The following is a 16770-nucleotide window of genomic DNA, read 5'->3' as shown; positions in this document are numbered from 1 at the left end:
TAATTGCAGTAATCTAGAAACATATATTTGTGAAAGAAGAAACAATTAATTAAGTCCGATACCGGTCACTTTATCAAAACCAAGTCCTACAGGATCAGCGTTGTTAGCGATATCTTCGACAGACTTGCCGCCGAAGCTTCAAGACTTGACCACTACAACAAGCGATCCATCATCACAAACACAGGCATCAATTTGAAAAGTTGTATTTCTTTATGTCTGTCTACATACATTAACTTCTGTTTAAGCAGGCATCAACCGATTAAATATCAACTTTGTAGAGTGGCGAATTAGTTTTACTATACAAGTTTGAATCAATTTTGATTATTGTTGTTTTTTATATAGAGTACTTGCAACAAAAATGAATATGAAAAAGTGAATAACTTGTAGAAACGAGCAGCAAAGATAATAATTACTGTGTAAAATAAAAATAAAACGTATACACTTAGATCAACTGCTAATAGAAAAAAAGTCATGTAAGAACTAATACAAAATGTGATAAAAGAACTTTTAGGAATAAACCTATGCAACTTTCGAATCATTTACATTGATGTATTAAAGAATTTTCGTCCCTATATGTTTTTAAAAGACTTACTTTATATATAGTTTAAATGCATCTGCCTGTCGAGTTAAATGTTTGAGTTTTACCTTTTTTAGGTGTGTGTGTGTGTGTGTGTGTGTGTGTGTGTGTGTGTGTGTGTGTGTGTGTGTGTGTGTTTGTATAGCAGACAATTAGAGGACCTGAGACTGATTGCACACCAACAAATAGAGGACCTACCTACAGCGTGAGGACTTACACTCTAGTCCTCAAAATGTTTTCCCTTTAAATCACGTATGTAGTGCCGCTACGCTATTCTATTTGAAAATTATTAAGTACTCATATTGACGGGTGTACTGGAGTGGTATACACTTATTACGCACATTTTTCTTTGTCACGTGACTTGACACTGTGCGAAACGCGCACCTGCTATGAATATTCATTATCATCGGGATCGTCAGGCGCTTTAAAAAATCAAGCGTCTATTCTTGCAACAAGCCGCCATTTTGGACCACGATAGTCAGGTAAGAGTGTCTTTTTATTTTCCTATAGAGGACATTTAACTTAATGAAAATCATTAAATTGTCGTCGGGAGAAGGTGCAGTAGGTTTTGTTTAAGCAAATACGTACAAAGGTTAAGATTCAATTGAAGACTATTGTACATTTCACCACTTTGTTTATTTCCCGGACGTTCATAGCAAAAAATATTTTTATTCACGTACATGTACATGTATGATAGTGCTCTGAAAGTAGCTGTATTTCTTAAATTAAAAACTGCATATTTAAAGGTCGTATTTGTAAACATTATAAATGATAAGCTAAAAGGTGTGCGTGATTTTTGTTGTTGTTTTATTTTAGTTTTTTTTTTTTTTCATATTCTGCAAAAAACAAAACGATTCGCCCCCATTACGGCTCGTCTTACTATTCAATTCGTGTTAGTTTAAGTATAACATATTTTATTTGTTTAGAAATGTCTATGTTTTTGGTGCATCTTATGTTTATGGAGAAGAAAATCAGAAACAATATGAACTAACAATTCTGTTAAACCATTCTGACTTCCTCCACCAGTAAAGCTGGAATGTCGCGATATGGCTTATACTGTGTCAATGTGACGTAAAACCCAAAACAAACAAAAAACCATTCTGTATGGTATCTTTAACTCAACTCACAGACCACAGGCTCCGCGTTTTATTTTCCTTTCATGGTTAAAGTAAACGATCAGCAGTGTTTAGAAAGATAAATTTACAAGTTTTAGTTGAGACATAGATCTATAACATAGATGTTATCTACATCTGTGGACTATAAGATATTAAAAGAAAAAGAAAATTTCTTATAAATAACTTTCCAATATACATTCACAGCTATAACTTTGCATACATGATGAAGATCTAGTCATGTTTGCAATAATAATAGTAGTAATATTAATAATAGTGAGTAAATAAAACAATTGGGAAACTCTTTCTAATGCAGTCATGCAGGAAACGGATATTTCAAGATAATTCGATATAGAATACAATATAGGTACTTCAAATATTTCCCAAAAATATTGAGTTAATAAAACTTCAGTCAAAATGTCCATGCCAACACTTATACTTATAGAAAGGGTTACTTAACACTTAAGTTCCTCTCTTATTCAAATTATTTTTAGTACCATTACTGACGTGTTTCACTGAAACAAATGCTACATCTTAATATCAGTAAGATTTTCACAATGGGTGTGATGGTTCAACTTCAAGGAGTAATTCAGTTAAGGAATTTTTCGGAATTTAAATGTAACTGTGTATATTATGATACTACTTTCACTGTTTAAATTCGAGGTATTTTCACTCGTAAGTTTTTTGTTTGTTGTTTTTTGGTTTTTTTATGAAATTTATTTATGACTGCTGGAATAGTTGTAAATATTGAATACAATTATTTACTCATTAACATATACATTCTATTCATGGTTGCCTAAGCATTCATGAAAGTTTGATCACCTAAAAATCAAAAGTTTCTAGTATAAAATACGTTAACGCATTTCAGTTTTTAACATTTTTATGCAATTAATATATATTTGGTTGTGTGTGTTCTTAAATTAGGCAGCTAAGCCCTTGACATGTTATTAGTAATTTAGTTGTCTTATACCTAAATGGGAGTGCCAGTATATTAGTGATGTCACTACCGTTTTTTTTTTCTGACTCAAAGGATGTTGTAAATGAGGAACTTGAAGTTAAATTCATAGACTGCTACAAATGTATGCTTTAAATCTTCATTAAGTTGTTTGATACTCTGCTTTCTTATTGCTTTTTTAGAGTTAAGTTCATAACAAACTAGAATCTAGACTAGATCTACTCGTATGATGCAGTAAAGAATTTTTAGTAAACAAACTATTTTATTCATATTTGTAATGACTATAGAATGACAATCTGTGTGAGAGTGACACAAACTATGAAAGTTTACAAATAAATAAGATCTGAAGGTTAATTTTCTCGAAATGTTATTTTGACAGATTGTACCCCACCCACATTTGTAAAATTAATTGCTACACAAATCAAAATGTACCAAGGCAAAACGTACTCAATTCAAAGTAAAAGCAAATTAAACATTGTATTTTATTTTACTTCTCTGCCTGTGGTCAAATTGTTCTCTGGAAGATGTCCACCCTTCCATTAGAAATAGTCTATGTTTATTAGAGTGATGTGTTATTAAATTGGAAGTGGCTAATCGTACAGGCCCGTACGGCTAGCCAAAAGTTCTAGCTGTATGTGAGTCATATACAGCTAGCCAGGACACACTGTATTAGCTAGATGTACGGTACTTTTTAGCTTGACTATACAAAGTATATGGAATGCTGTCCTAACTCGCCTCAGCGTCCACATCCAGATTTCAGATTAAAGTTTGGTGCAGTGAAATATTTTTCAACCTCAAACTTCAAATATATGTTCAATATCAACCACATCTTATGTGACAAGGTTCATAACTCTAGGGCCAATATTTTCAGATTTATCTCCCCTTGAACTTAGAATTTTGCTTAAAAAATATTATTTTTACTTTAACTTTTTCATTTCTTAAGGTATCAACTTAAAACTTTAAATATATGTTCCTTATCAGAAACCACATCTTATTTGACAAGGTTCATAACTCTAGCACCTAAATTCTCAGATTTATCTCCCCTTGCAGCATGCCTATTCTTCACTACAGTGCGTAATTCAGGCACAAAATTCTAGATGCAGGCATAAAAATTGTAAGCAGGGGGTGCATGCACACAAAGTAAAATCGTCAGAATGAATGTTTCGGTCCAGGATCAGGGGTTTTTTTTAGGAAAAGGGGAAGACGCTGGTAGTGAGGGGAAAAATATACGAAAAAAGTCAATTTGGGGAAAACTGATTTCCAGAAATAGTACTACCGTTCAGTACGGGATATAGCCAAGAAAAAAAATAGCTGCCTCCATGTTGAGACACTTTTTGCAGTTTCCTGCAATGTTTTTGGTTATTTTGAACTACAATTGGTGGTTTATCCTGGATAAAATGGAGAAAATTAATATTTTAAACCATAAAAATATTAAATCTGATCCAGTTTAAAGGAAAAAAAGAATTTTTGGGGGGAAAAAACTTGGCTATTTACCGAGGGGAAGACACCGACTATCGGTGCCAATTTGTTAGTAAAAAAAGAGTGAAAGGATTAGCCTAATAATTATATGCATATCAACTAAATGTCGTTGTTATCTTCCAATGGTTTGGAACAGTACAAAACTGGTCACAATTGCATGTCTGCTTTCAAAGTCATCTCAGTCTGATTCGTAAATATTTTAGTCATGTCTTGACGTCACATATATTATCTGAAGAAAAAAAGTTTTGGATATTTACAACTGCCAAAAAGTATTTTGAGTTGTCCAATAATCAGCAAAAAGTTAGTCACTTGATTTTTTAACAACTACCTTCAATTGTGAGCTTTACGTATGTCATATGAAAATTAAAATATAAACAATTGAGATTTTGAAATAAATGTACATAATTTCGGATATACAAAATTTTGATTATTGGTAATAATCGTATGGACTAAACAAAATACCAGTGATGTTATATTGCTACCTTCAGTGATGAGTTTGTGTCTGTGTTAGTGGGTAGTAATACTAAGTGAAAGCGCTGTTCATTAATATCGATGTTGACTAAAATGTTCTTACAAACAAAAACATGTTTAAACTTATGTGTACCCCCAGATTTTGAAATGTACCCCCAATTTTCAATGAGCATGCTGCCTTGAACTTAGAATTTTGCTTAGAAAATATTATTTTTTACTATAACGTTTTCATATCTTATGGTATCAACTTCAAACTTCAAATATATGTTCCTTATCATGAACCACATCTTATGTCACAAGGTTCATAACTCTAGCACCAATATTTTCAGAAGGGGCGTCAATGGCTGAGTGGTTAATGTGGTTGACTTCAAACAACTTGCCCCTCAACACTTTGGGTTCCAGTCCGGACATGGACTTTGGATTCTATCATGTGTGGAAGCTAGCTTCAGGAATGTCGGTGGTTCTACTCAGGTGCCCGTTCGTGCCTGAAATAATGTACGGAAGGGCACCTTAGGTCTTCCTCCACCAGTAAAGCTTGAACGTCACCAAATGACCTATACTGTGTCGATGTGACGTAAATCCCAAACAAACAAAAACAAATATTTTCAGATTTATCTCCCCATTAACTTAACTTTTTTTTACTTGTAAAATGTTACTTTTACTTTAACTTGTTTAGTTTTAAGGTATTACCATCCTAATGCATTATCTCCGCTTTGAAGAGTATTCCAATAGGCTAGAACTACTGTTAACTACATTGAAAATGAGGGCTGTGGGTTCAATGCCCAGAAGGGCCAACTTTTTTTTTCTTTCTTTTTTTTTTCTTTTAACATTATTTATGTATCTCTCATGTCCCATTTGGAAAGAAAAAAATGTTTAATTTTAATTTGTTAATTTATATAGGCATTTATTGGCTAAATTATGCTAAATCTAGTAATAAATATGGTACCTGATATTTTCAAAGTGTAATAAAATCAAAACTAGACGGTAAAAGTATTTTATATTTTACAAGATCAACCATTAATATACTTCTTTGAAAATTTAGGGAAACTTTGAAAACAGGCACTCATTTGGGTAAATTTTAAGATTTGTTTTAAATTAGGCTTCCTAAGTAGGAAAATGGTCAGACACATGGTAAAAATGGGTGGGGTAGGGTAACATTTTTATACAGATTTCATAAATTTGAAGTAGAAACCATAATTTTGCTTCTGTGGATTGTTACCTGAATGGTACTATTTGTTTCTAACCAAAAATTAATAGGAAAACATTTTTCATTAGAATGTTATTGTAGATTATTTAAAGGTTCCTCATTTCTAAAAAAGGGCCCTCATAACATCCTAGCTTGAGTTCAGAAAAGTGGCCATAACTTTGTTTAAATTTTGCATACAGGTGTACTTTAAGGTATATATGTGACCTATGATGTCAAGTTTTTAGATTTTAGTTCCTTATAGTGCCCATTAGGGTGGTAATACCTTAAATGTATCTACCTCAAACTTCAAATACAGGTTCCTTATCATCAATCAGATCTTATGTGACAAGGTTCATAACTCTTGAAGCAATATTTTCAGATTTATCTCCCTTTGAACTTAATATTTCTTATTATTACACACTGTCACATAATGTATGACAGGGTCCATAACTCTAGTGTGATTATTTCCAGAATCTTTTCCCCTTGAACTTAAAATTGATGTTAACAACTATAAGTTATAACTTCTTGTCATAAGAAGAAATATGTTTATATCATAATTAATTTTTCTTTCATAGTTTTGTCTTCCTTACTGCGTCCAGTATTTAATTAGTCGAGCTTTGCTGTCTCCTGTGACAGCTCTTGTTAAAATTAGACCCCTATATGGAAGTCGAAAATGCATATGTTTTTTATGACTTTAAAGCGAGGATTTTAACCAAGAAACAGCAATTGTCTTCATATAATTTCATTTAACCCTTTCCTCCATGAGCATATTGTGAAAAATGGCCGTTTTCACTGAAAAGCCTCCTGTTACAAGTTCAAACTGCTATGAAACTATGAAAAATGCTTCAATACTAATCAAACTTGGCACAAATGTTGACTGGACCATTGCCTTTGTAACAACATGCTCAGTCTTAAATTTCCTGTTACCATGGCAATGAGGGGACATCTCAAAATTGCCAAAAATCACTATTTTGCCTCGATTTTTTCCATCAAAATTTATTTCAAAGTGCTGCAACTTCTGAAGGGATTGAGATAGAGTCAAAGGCTTTTCAGCGTTGGTTACACGTTACATTATGATCGACCTGGGGTCATTTTTAGCCTCTCACAAGTCCAAAATTTTCTTGGCGCTGAGGGGGACTCCGCCCCCCCCTTCAAACCCCCCTAACAGAAGGGGGCACATCCCCCTTCTGGCAACCCCCGGATGTATCTTTTGGATGGGGGGCGGCGCCTAAAAAGTGCTCATTTTTTTAGCAACATTTCTCAAACGGAAACATGTGTTTGGGGCTCAAATAGGACATTTTTTCACTATTTGAGGCCTAAAAAAGGGGGGGGGGTCGAAAGTGCGTTGTTTCGCGTATATATGTGGTAAAGGGTTAAGAGATTAATCATTCGCCATGTTGGCTACAGTACAGTAAAATATTAAGTATGACTATCAATCTTTGTCATTTCCAGATGGCGAGCAAAAAAGAGCGTTTAAAAATTGGTTGCAGTTGTAGAACACAATTGAAATACTCAATATTTACAGAGAATCCTTTTTTGTTTCAATAAGTTTAATTTTCAACACGTTAAATATTACAAAAAACACCGAAAATAAGTGTTGTTGGGCTCTGATATTATTGCGTCAATTTCCGACTATCATTCGGAAAAGTTTGCAATTTTTGTTTCGTGAAACAGTATTCTAAAATACTATTGTCAGTCCCTGGATAGGCTTTAATTAAGGCTAATTGATTGTGCTTTATACTTCTACTGTATTTAAAGAATTAAAAATTGTTTTTGCTTTTCAATGTTTTTTTTTCAATGTTCTTTTTATTTATTTATTCCACTACAATCATTCCGTTATGAAAAAGCTTCATTTGCTGTTATGATTATTTATTCGATTCATGTGGGTAATTAACAACAAAATTATTCAATAATTCATCTTTCATGCAAATAAAACAACAAATCATAATTATGATAAACAAGGACGCTATAAATTATAAATATAACATGCACTTTTTTTTACTTTGACACTTTTATCAAGAATACAACGCTTGTAGATCTATTACCTTGGTATTTTGTTTTTATACAAAATAGCGGAGCATATCTTTATTAAAGTGAATAACAAGGACAAATGCCAGGACTTGGTTAAAATCTGCGTTTAAAGGCACAAATAACATATGCATTTTCAACTCTTATATAATTTTGAAAAGTACCGTACGGCAAGACAATACAGTGTGTCCTGGCTAGACGTATGTGACTCATGTACGGCTAGAACTTTTGGCTAGCCATACGGGCCAGTACGGCTAGCCACTTCCTATCAAATTTTATTAGCTGAGTTCTTATCAGTTTTTATTAGAAATCATAAAGATTGTCATATATAGATGATTGTAGCTTATAAATTTAGGGATTCAATAATTATATCATAATTTTATAAGAAGGTCACAAAATTAGAATTAATTTTCAAGAAAGTCTAGTTTCTGAACAAATATAGACTAACGGCTTTATATTCTCTATATCAATGATGATTTGCAACATAATCCGGAGGGTTCGAATAGGTAAAGTGTGAATCACTATGTACATTGTTAATTTTTCATTAGAATAGACAGTAAAGAGGAAAACACATATAGTCTACAATGAGTATATATATCCTTAGGTGGTTTATCTAGATTTTCATTTATTTATTATCATTACAGTCGGTCAAAGGTTTTCTACAATTGTTTCAAATTTATTTACTTTAATGTAACATTAAATATAACAAGAGGAAACATTTAATTAATTGAGAACAAACTGAAAATACATCGGTAGGGCATAAAATACTACAAACGATATATGTCGGAACCGGTTTCTCTTTTTTGTCTGACCATTATCAAACAATAAGTGTTTGCTAAACGCCTCTGTGTTTGTTATTTGTTGCCGAGTTTGTCAATCTGTGTCATCTAATAATTGCGTCATACCATTGTGTTATTGACATGCAACTGTTCGTGGCAGTTTCTCTTGTTAAGGATTTAATAAAAGATATATTAAAAAAGCCTGAAAATATTAGTAAAGGCATAAAATCTTACTGGTCATGCATGACGATCATTTTTTGAAATTAAATAGATTTGTCATGGAGAGTGGTCAAGCGAAATTGAATGTTTCCACCCCTTTTTAGCATGAAACATTTTTTTTGGTTATAATTTTAGGTTCTGGTGTGTTTGCATTTGAAGATATTTCTAAAGGCAAGCTTTTAACTTGGTATGACGGAGAACTTATGTCTCATGCAAAAGGTTACAGTAGGCATGCAAGCAACAGATGTAAGGATTGCTCCTCTACTTTTGGTAAGTTACATGTTTCTATAGGTTGCATATTTTCCATTTCCTGTCCCTTTAAAGCAGCTGACCTCCAGAAAATAGCAGAAAAACTGCCGTCTTGTTAATATTTCAAAATCCCCTCTCAAAAATGTTATATAGTTGAAAGAAATCGAAATGACACTTCAAAATGTTAATATTTTAACATTATTGCTCTGAAAACAGTTCGCTTTTGCATCAACGGGAAATACCTTCTTTTATTATACCACAGAATTCTTTCATCTGTTTTTTTTCTAGTATCACATGATCGTACAGGACAATATTCGCGACCTGTACTCTGGAACGCACAGGATTTTATCAAACATATAGGGATACGATTAACTGCTTTTGTTTTTATATAATTTGTAGTAATTCGTGGCACTAAAAATTATAATTGATTAATTATTTCATATATATGATAACCAATTTATCGATTTAACCTTTAGCTTGAAATGTGGTAGGGGCCTACTTAATGACGAAACTTGATAAACGTTCCTGGGCATGTCGGATACCGGGATTTTTCCGGATCAGTGTTGTTACACGTGACCGCGTTAAATGAATTATCTTCTATTTATTTTGGCTACTGCGTTAGTAACTTAGTAGATTATGGAAATGAAAACCCGATATATAAACACTTTTGTCAACATTCTTTCTTGAATTAAGGTGTCAGTTAAATGATGGATTCATACAATTAACTTAACTATAGATCAGTATTTACCATTTACTTGAAATTTTATTTCATTTTTATCATTTTACCATCTGGAGGTGGTTTTAAATTAAGATAACTGTAACATAATATATAATAAAAAATATTTATATCAAGAGGCTCTGATTCGATTCCCATAGCAAATACTAGTATAAAAATTTCAATTTGATTCACAGCTAAAAATATATAAGCACTAAAGAAAATGCAAGTTTTAGTCCCTCTCTAACTATTATAATGCATTGTTACTTGAAATACGACTGATTAATTTAACTCAGTCATCCTATCAGTAAGCGCGTAATGTTGTATTTTCCTAAAGCAAATCAGAATGGCTTCAAATGTTAATGTAGAAAAAATAAATCTAAAAATCCTCCATCATAACTTAAATAACAGGTGTGGGAACACTTCTGGTTTTGCGAGGGTAAAGATAAGTTATGCTTTGCTGGCATGTCATGCCCGTATTCAGTAAGTACAAATAACATGATACAATGGCTTCATTTTAACAGTTACAAGCTTTAACAGTTACAAGCCGCGGAGCTGCTGCAAAACATAAAAAAAAGAAATATACTGGGAAACTCTAAATAATTTTAAATAAACCACTTTTTATTTTCATGAAAACTACTTTGCTAAAATAATAAGTAAGGGATCAAATAAGTTGAGACAACTAAAAAATGCTAAAATTAATGTTTAAGGGCCAAAAATATTACAGCAAATAAGCAAAATTATCAAGTAAAGACAAAACAGTAATCACACATGAATCAAATAGAAAAAATTCAAATCTGGGTTCTGAACTCAAATTGAATCAGGGCTTTTTTTCCTTCTATAACAGGGGCCGATATATTTAGACCCCTTCACAATTTAAAATTGCACTTTGTTTTCACAAAGCTGGGGGGAAAAATTCACAATTTCAAAAGAGATTTCACAAAATATTGGGACTTTATCTTCGAAATACTAAAATTGTAGACCTTCATGTAAAACTTAATTTACGCTACTTGCAATAACACAGAAATAGTTTTAATCAAGTTAAATGGTTTTTGGGCATGTTAACTGGGTTAAAGTACCGACTCAAGGCCGATTTTACAAAGGTCAGAAATTATAATCAACCATTTCCAGTTTCAAAATGTCGCGAATTGCAAAGTAATGTGTATTTTTTTCACAATTTTATGACATAGCGCGCTTTTTTTCCACAAAATTAACACAATTTTGACAAAATTTGCCCTGTGAATCAAACTTTTAGTGTATCTTTGCAGCCCTAGTTGCCTTTCTTCTTGTTTTCACGGTGTGCGTTGTTTTCTTTTTATAGCATTTAGAGGACCTGTGTGAGGATGTTTTTCAATGAGAGGACTTACACACGGGTCCTCTGATTGTTAATTTTCTTTGATCTAGTTTAAAGTAGCTTCGATAATATGATTCCTATTGATTCTTAGAAAATTTAGAAGTCCCCATTTTAATAGGTTTTTAAAAACATTTGAAAATGTAATACAATTTATTAATGAATTTTAGATTTTGAAAAGTCAGGAAGTTTGCAAAAGAAAATACATGTATTACCAAATTTGCTTTTTTTTTATTTTTTCTCTCTATAAGTGGAATTATACATAGCTTTTTATCCTTCATAGCAAGATGTGTAAAAGGCATAATGTTAAGGACAAGTTTCAAAATGTCGCAAATTGCAAAGTAATATTTTTTTTTCACAATTTTATGACATAGCGCACTTTTTTTTCACAAAATGAACACAATTTTGACAAAAAATGCCCTGTGAATCGAACTTTTAGTGTATTGTTGCAGCCCTAGTTGCCTCGCTTCTTGTTTTCACTGTGTGTGTTGTTTTCTTTTTATATCATTTAGAGGACCTGTGTGAGGATGTTTTTCAATGAGAGGACTTACACACGGGTCCTCTGATTGTTAATTTTCTTTGATCTAGTTTGAAGTTGCTTCGATAATATGATTCCTATTGATTCTTTGAAAATTTAGAAGTCCCCATTTTGATAGGTTTAAAAAAAAAAAAATTTGAAAATGTAATACAATTTATTTATGAATTTTAGATTTTGAAAAGTCAGGAAGTTTGCAAAAGAAAATACATGTTTTTTTGACTTTTTCTCTCTATAAGTGGAATTATACATAGATTTTTATCCTTCATAGCAAGATGTGTAAAAGGCATTATCTAAGTTGCAACGTGAAGCCGTGACCGTCACACATCAAACGTTAATATTCACATTTATGTTTCATCCTTTTCATTTCAACTATTGAGATTATTAAAAATTATCAAATTATCACCATCATAAGACAGTAGTTTTTAATGCATGGTGTGTAATAAGCTTGGCTTTGTTGACATCATGTGACCACATTATCTTAATGTATCAACAGATATTTGCATATACATGTAATGGCTTAATAGCGGATATGGGAATGCTGAAGTATTTTTTGAATTTAGAGTTGAATGTCAATAATATTACTTCTTTTCATTTTGGTTTGTCACAATATTTTTTAATTGATAACATGCTTGTACTTGTGATTCACCTAGCATGAATACATGAAGACATTTTAAGACGCTAATGAACATACATAAATCATCAGTCCTAGAGACATTCAACAGACGTTTATGAAAATCATGTTCTTGATGGTATGGAGAAACTATTTTATAATTGTAATGTATACCAGTTATTATTATATATAATATCATTATTCAGGGTTATTAAAAGTTTTGTAAAGGCTAAAAATATAGTGGATTATGACTTTTTTCAGCATTGACACCATGCATTCATCAGGAATTCGTAAAATGATAAATGGCAGCCACTAAAAACCAAACAGCAAAGTTGTAACTGAAGATAAAGAGCAATTTCAGCATCAGACCAATACTGAGAGATGAAAAATGTGCTTTGACTACCATTAGATCCTTAGGCCCCTTGGAGAAAGGTGTGTATTAACAAATTTGACATGTGATGAAGACATGCAAGAAATATTTTTTAAAAAATTGGGCAATCCGTTACTGATAATGGATGCCATTTTGAATGAAATAATTATCTTAATAGTACAGACGTGTACAACCACAACACAATTTTATATTTTACAAGTCCAGCAGATCGTCTGTATGACAGAAAAAGTGAAAATATCTTTTTTTTTCCACATTATAAGTCAAGCAAACAGGTGTAATTATTATGGCAATTTTGTTGTCAGGACCATATCCACCACCTGCTGGAGCTTAGACTCAGATGCATAACCTCATTTAAATGCATCTAGTTGCTTTTGACAATAAATTGCCAGGGATAGATAGTGGCAGCAATTCTGATGCATTTATGCAACTCCTCATCCACAAGGGCTTACATATAACAAAATGTGTATGTGTGTCACGGTGCAACAGGTGACAGGTCCCCATACAGTTTAACATGCATATGTCAGAAACAGTTTTTCTCTCTCTACATCATTGGGTGCAAGTCCTCACACTGATGGTTTATATGATAAATCAGAAATTGCATCAGTGAAAAAAAAATGCAGAGCCTGTAACACATATAAAAGTCATTTTAGCAAGTAAATTGCTATAATATTGTCTGAAGTATATACATCTTTATTTTAAGAGTTGTATGAAATTCAAGGGGAATTGGATTACAAAGGTCAAGAGTGTCTAAGGGTGATCTTCTACAATTCAAAAAGAGGCAATAAATACTACGATAGGTAAATTTATTTATTTCGTTAAAACAAGCTCTGTTCCTCTTAACTTCTTTTTTTTTTATTGTTACAGTCATGTCGGCTTTGCCGTTACCACCTGCAAATTTAACCTTAGTCATAACTTTTTAAATTGTAGGTGAATTGCCTTCACACTTAGCTGCAACAACCTTTGGGACAAGATTTTCAAGTACACCAGACTAAACTTGACCTTCATTCATAAATGACCTTGACCTTTAAGGTTAAATGTAAACATTTTGCTTATTGTTTGCTAATTTTTGCTTTAAGTGGCTGTAACTTTATCATTCTTTAATGGATTGTATTCAAACTTGAATATAACAATTTTCTAGAATTGACCTTTAAGTTAATCAGACAGATCTTTACCAGACATTGACCTTAAAGGTGATATTATTGAATTTTTATATTTTTTGCTGTAACTGGCTATAACTTTACAATTATTTCTACATGTATATCAAACACAAATAGTTGTTAACTCATTTATAACCTTGACCTTGAAGGCCAAATTATTTATTTTCCATTGATTATTACTATAATTGGCTGTTATGTTTGATAATTCATCAATGAATTAATTTTATATTTTGACAAAACTACCTTTTGGACAAGACATTTTGTTACTTGTTAATCAGTACATGTATGGATTATCTTCATACTTTGATAAAACAACACTACTGGGATCCTACAATTTTACCGGACAATCAGTTTATCGGACAAAATCTATTCCAGTCAAATAAGGCTTTATTTTTTGCTTCAATTAAAAAATCTTCCGGTTTGAATCATACACACACTTTCTACTGCAAAGTAAATAACAACAAAACCACTCTCAGGAAAATATTGTTGATTCAGTTCTTTATTTACTAACATACGCTTTAGTTTACTAGTTATTCCATGACCTGGTCATGCGGGGGAATAATCTGTTCTGCGCATTTCCGAATAATGAGGCCCTTAATGGGTTATTAAACTTATTTTAGATAGATTTTACTTTTAATTCTTCTCAAAGTTAACTCAAGAGACAATTGTAACATATTTTAAGGATAAAAAATAATTTTAAATTTCGTTCAAACAATATCTTGTTGTTGTCTTTTACAAAGAGGTGCAAATTAAAAACATATAAGGAAACGGGTTACGCACATGGGAGGAAACTCTACATGAAATGTACAAAAATAGACTTTATGGCTTTTGCAACATGCTACATGATGATCAAAAGGAAACTGTATGAGAAAGAACAGAATTCCATTTGAATATCAAAATGTGTCATACTTTTAAGGATCATGAAGAATCAATACGTTAATTGAGTTAATAGTGTTTATTTCAATTACACCCCTAGATTGGCCTCTTCGTAACAAGCATGGCTGCCGTGTCTACTTTAGTGACATACTGGTTTTTTCCAGTATCTTAACATTGCCATTCAATAGTCGTAGTTTCCTTGCTTAATTTCAATTTAACACTTCAAAATATTTTGAAACACAATATCCGGTGAATTGAGTTGTCTGCACAATTTTTTTCCTCTTTTAATGCCCTACTTTAAAGACACATTTCTACGGTCAAAAGTTTAATAAGGAATGTTTACGTATTATCAGAGCCCACAATTATTTGGGTAAAATTTCATTCTTTTCTATTATTTTAAATAAAGTTACAACGAAAAAACATCATATTTTGTCCGGTAATATGTAGGATTCCAGTATGGAAGGTTGAACTGACATTGACATTGAGCTTAAAATGACCTTGATCATCAAGGTCAAAGTATTGAATTTTTGTTAAGTTGTCATAATTTTGTTATTTATGTACAGCTTTGATTCATAAGTTGACAAAGCAATACTTGTGACCAAACAGACATGTGGAATAATTAAGATATGACCTTGACCTTAAAATGACATTGATGGTTAAATGATTGAATATTGGAACATCATTTAAATTAATGAACTTTTGCACAATAGATGTGAAGTGGTAATTCTGTTGTACTATTTTGTTCCACTTTTTCACATTGTCCTATTAAAATGAGAAAGTTAATATGAACATTTTAATTATTGATTTCAGATGGCTTTGAAATCAGCAACTAGTGGAAATTAAATTTGAATTATGTATATTTTTTGTTGCAATGGCTATTTCATTACCAAATTACAGTCAATTGATTTATTATATTCAAGTATTGCATTTGGTCCATATTTTTTATACTGCAATTAACTACTTATTATTATGTCCTTGTTTCTGCAGTAATTGAGTTAACAAAGAGGGTGTTCTTTAAAAAAACTAACAATATTTTGCCTTGATACATTTTTTTGAGTATTCTGGATTGCTGAATGTATTATCTAAAGGTAATCCAGCTCCCTTGTACCTAGTATATGAGTATTTTGGGGGTATTCCAGTGTTTTGAGAGTATTCTGGTATTTCGGTTATTCTTTCTTATATAAATAGCTTAGATATTTAATATGCAGCAAAATATTTACAAGTATTCTGTTATCAGGTGGGCGATCTGGATCAAATGAAACGGAAGGCAGAATTTTTGTTATCAGGCCTAATTGGGTTACCATATGAACCATCAATGTGAGGACTTACATTCCGTTATATAGGCCTTATGATGACCTGTAACATATATACATTCTTTAACGCACTTGATTATAAGGTCTATTATAATTATGTACATATCCAGTAATTAAGACAGGAAAGACAAATCTTCATTATGATTAGGTATGATAATCAGAAAGATGCAAGAAATCATACAGAGGAAGACTTAATTTGGTATTCTGCATTTTCAAGGCTCTTTTTTAATAGTAAAGCACTGAGAATAGTTGAGTCAGCTTGCATACATCTTGCATTCATATTTAATCTCTCAATGCGTTATGGCAATTAACTTTATAGCATAGTTTGAATAAAATGCCTATTCTGATTTAGAGGTAAATTTTGCCAATTTAATAAGTAAATTGCTTCAGGAATTGGAGAGAGGAAACCTTAACAAGTATAAGGGACAAAGTTTTGATTAAATTTTGCCGACACACATTTAGTTTTGATAAAGATACCATTTTGAGGACCTTGATAATAAAATGTTTGACTTTTTTAAATGTGAGGACTTACACTGTAGTCCTCAAATGGTATCTTTTGGAATATTTTTCAATTTAATTTTGTCAATGTTATAATTAAAACATGCATCAACAGATTTTTTAAAGGGTTAAGGTAACACACTAAGTCTGGTCTGTACTGTAAGTCATGCATTAACAGTCTTTGTAATGATTAATCCAAAAGTGGAATGGTAAGGTAAAATTTCGCTAAAAGACAAATCAGTAAAACAATAGCAATATGAATTTTT

General features: G+C 31.8%; 1 long non-coding RNA gene across 4 annotated transcripts; it reads left to right on the top strand.

Annotated features, from left to right (window-relative positions):
• Nucleotides 1-687: 687 nt before the first annotated feature.
• Nucleotides 688-15529, top strand: LOC132729950 (uncharacterized). 4 transcript variants are annotated; one of them, XR_009625697.1, is made up of 4 exons: nucleotides 688-1059; nucleotides 8942-9076; nucleotides 12531-12701; nucleotides 13361-15529. It is a non-coding gene; the product is annotated as an uncharacterized LOC132729950 (long non-coding RNA). The 4 variants fall into 4 exon arrangements; XR_009625696.1 differs by lacking the exon at nucleotides 688-1059 and adding an exon at nucleotides 1091-2768 and having other exon boundaries at nucleotides 13361-15522; XR_009625702.1 differs by lacking the exon at nucleotides 688-1059 and adding an exon at nucleotides 2789-4423.
• The last annotated feature ends 1241 nt before the right edge of the window (nucleotides 15530-16770 follow it).

Source organism: Ruditapes philippinarum, unplaced genomic scaffold (assembly GCF_026571515.1).
Source record: "Ruditapes philippinarum isolate M1 unplaced genomic scaffold, ASM2657151v2 ctg2466_1_1_1_1, whole genome shotgun sequence".
NCBI lineage: Eukaryota > Metazoa > Mollusca > Bivalvia > Venerida > Veneridae > Ruditapes > Ruditapes philippinarum.
This window is presented reverse-complemented; position numbering and strand designations above follow the sequence as displayed.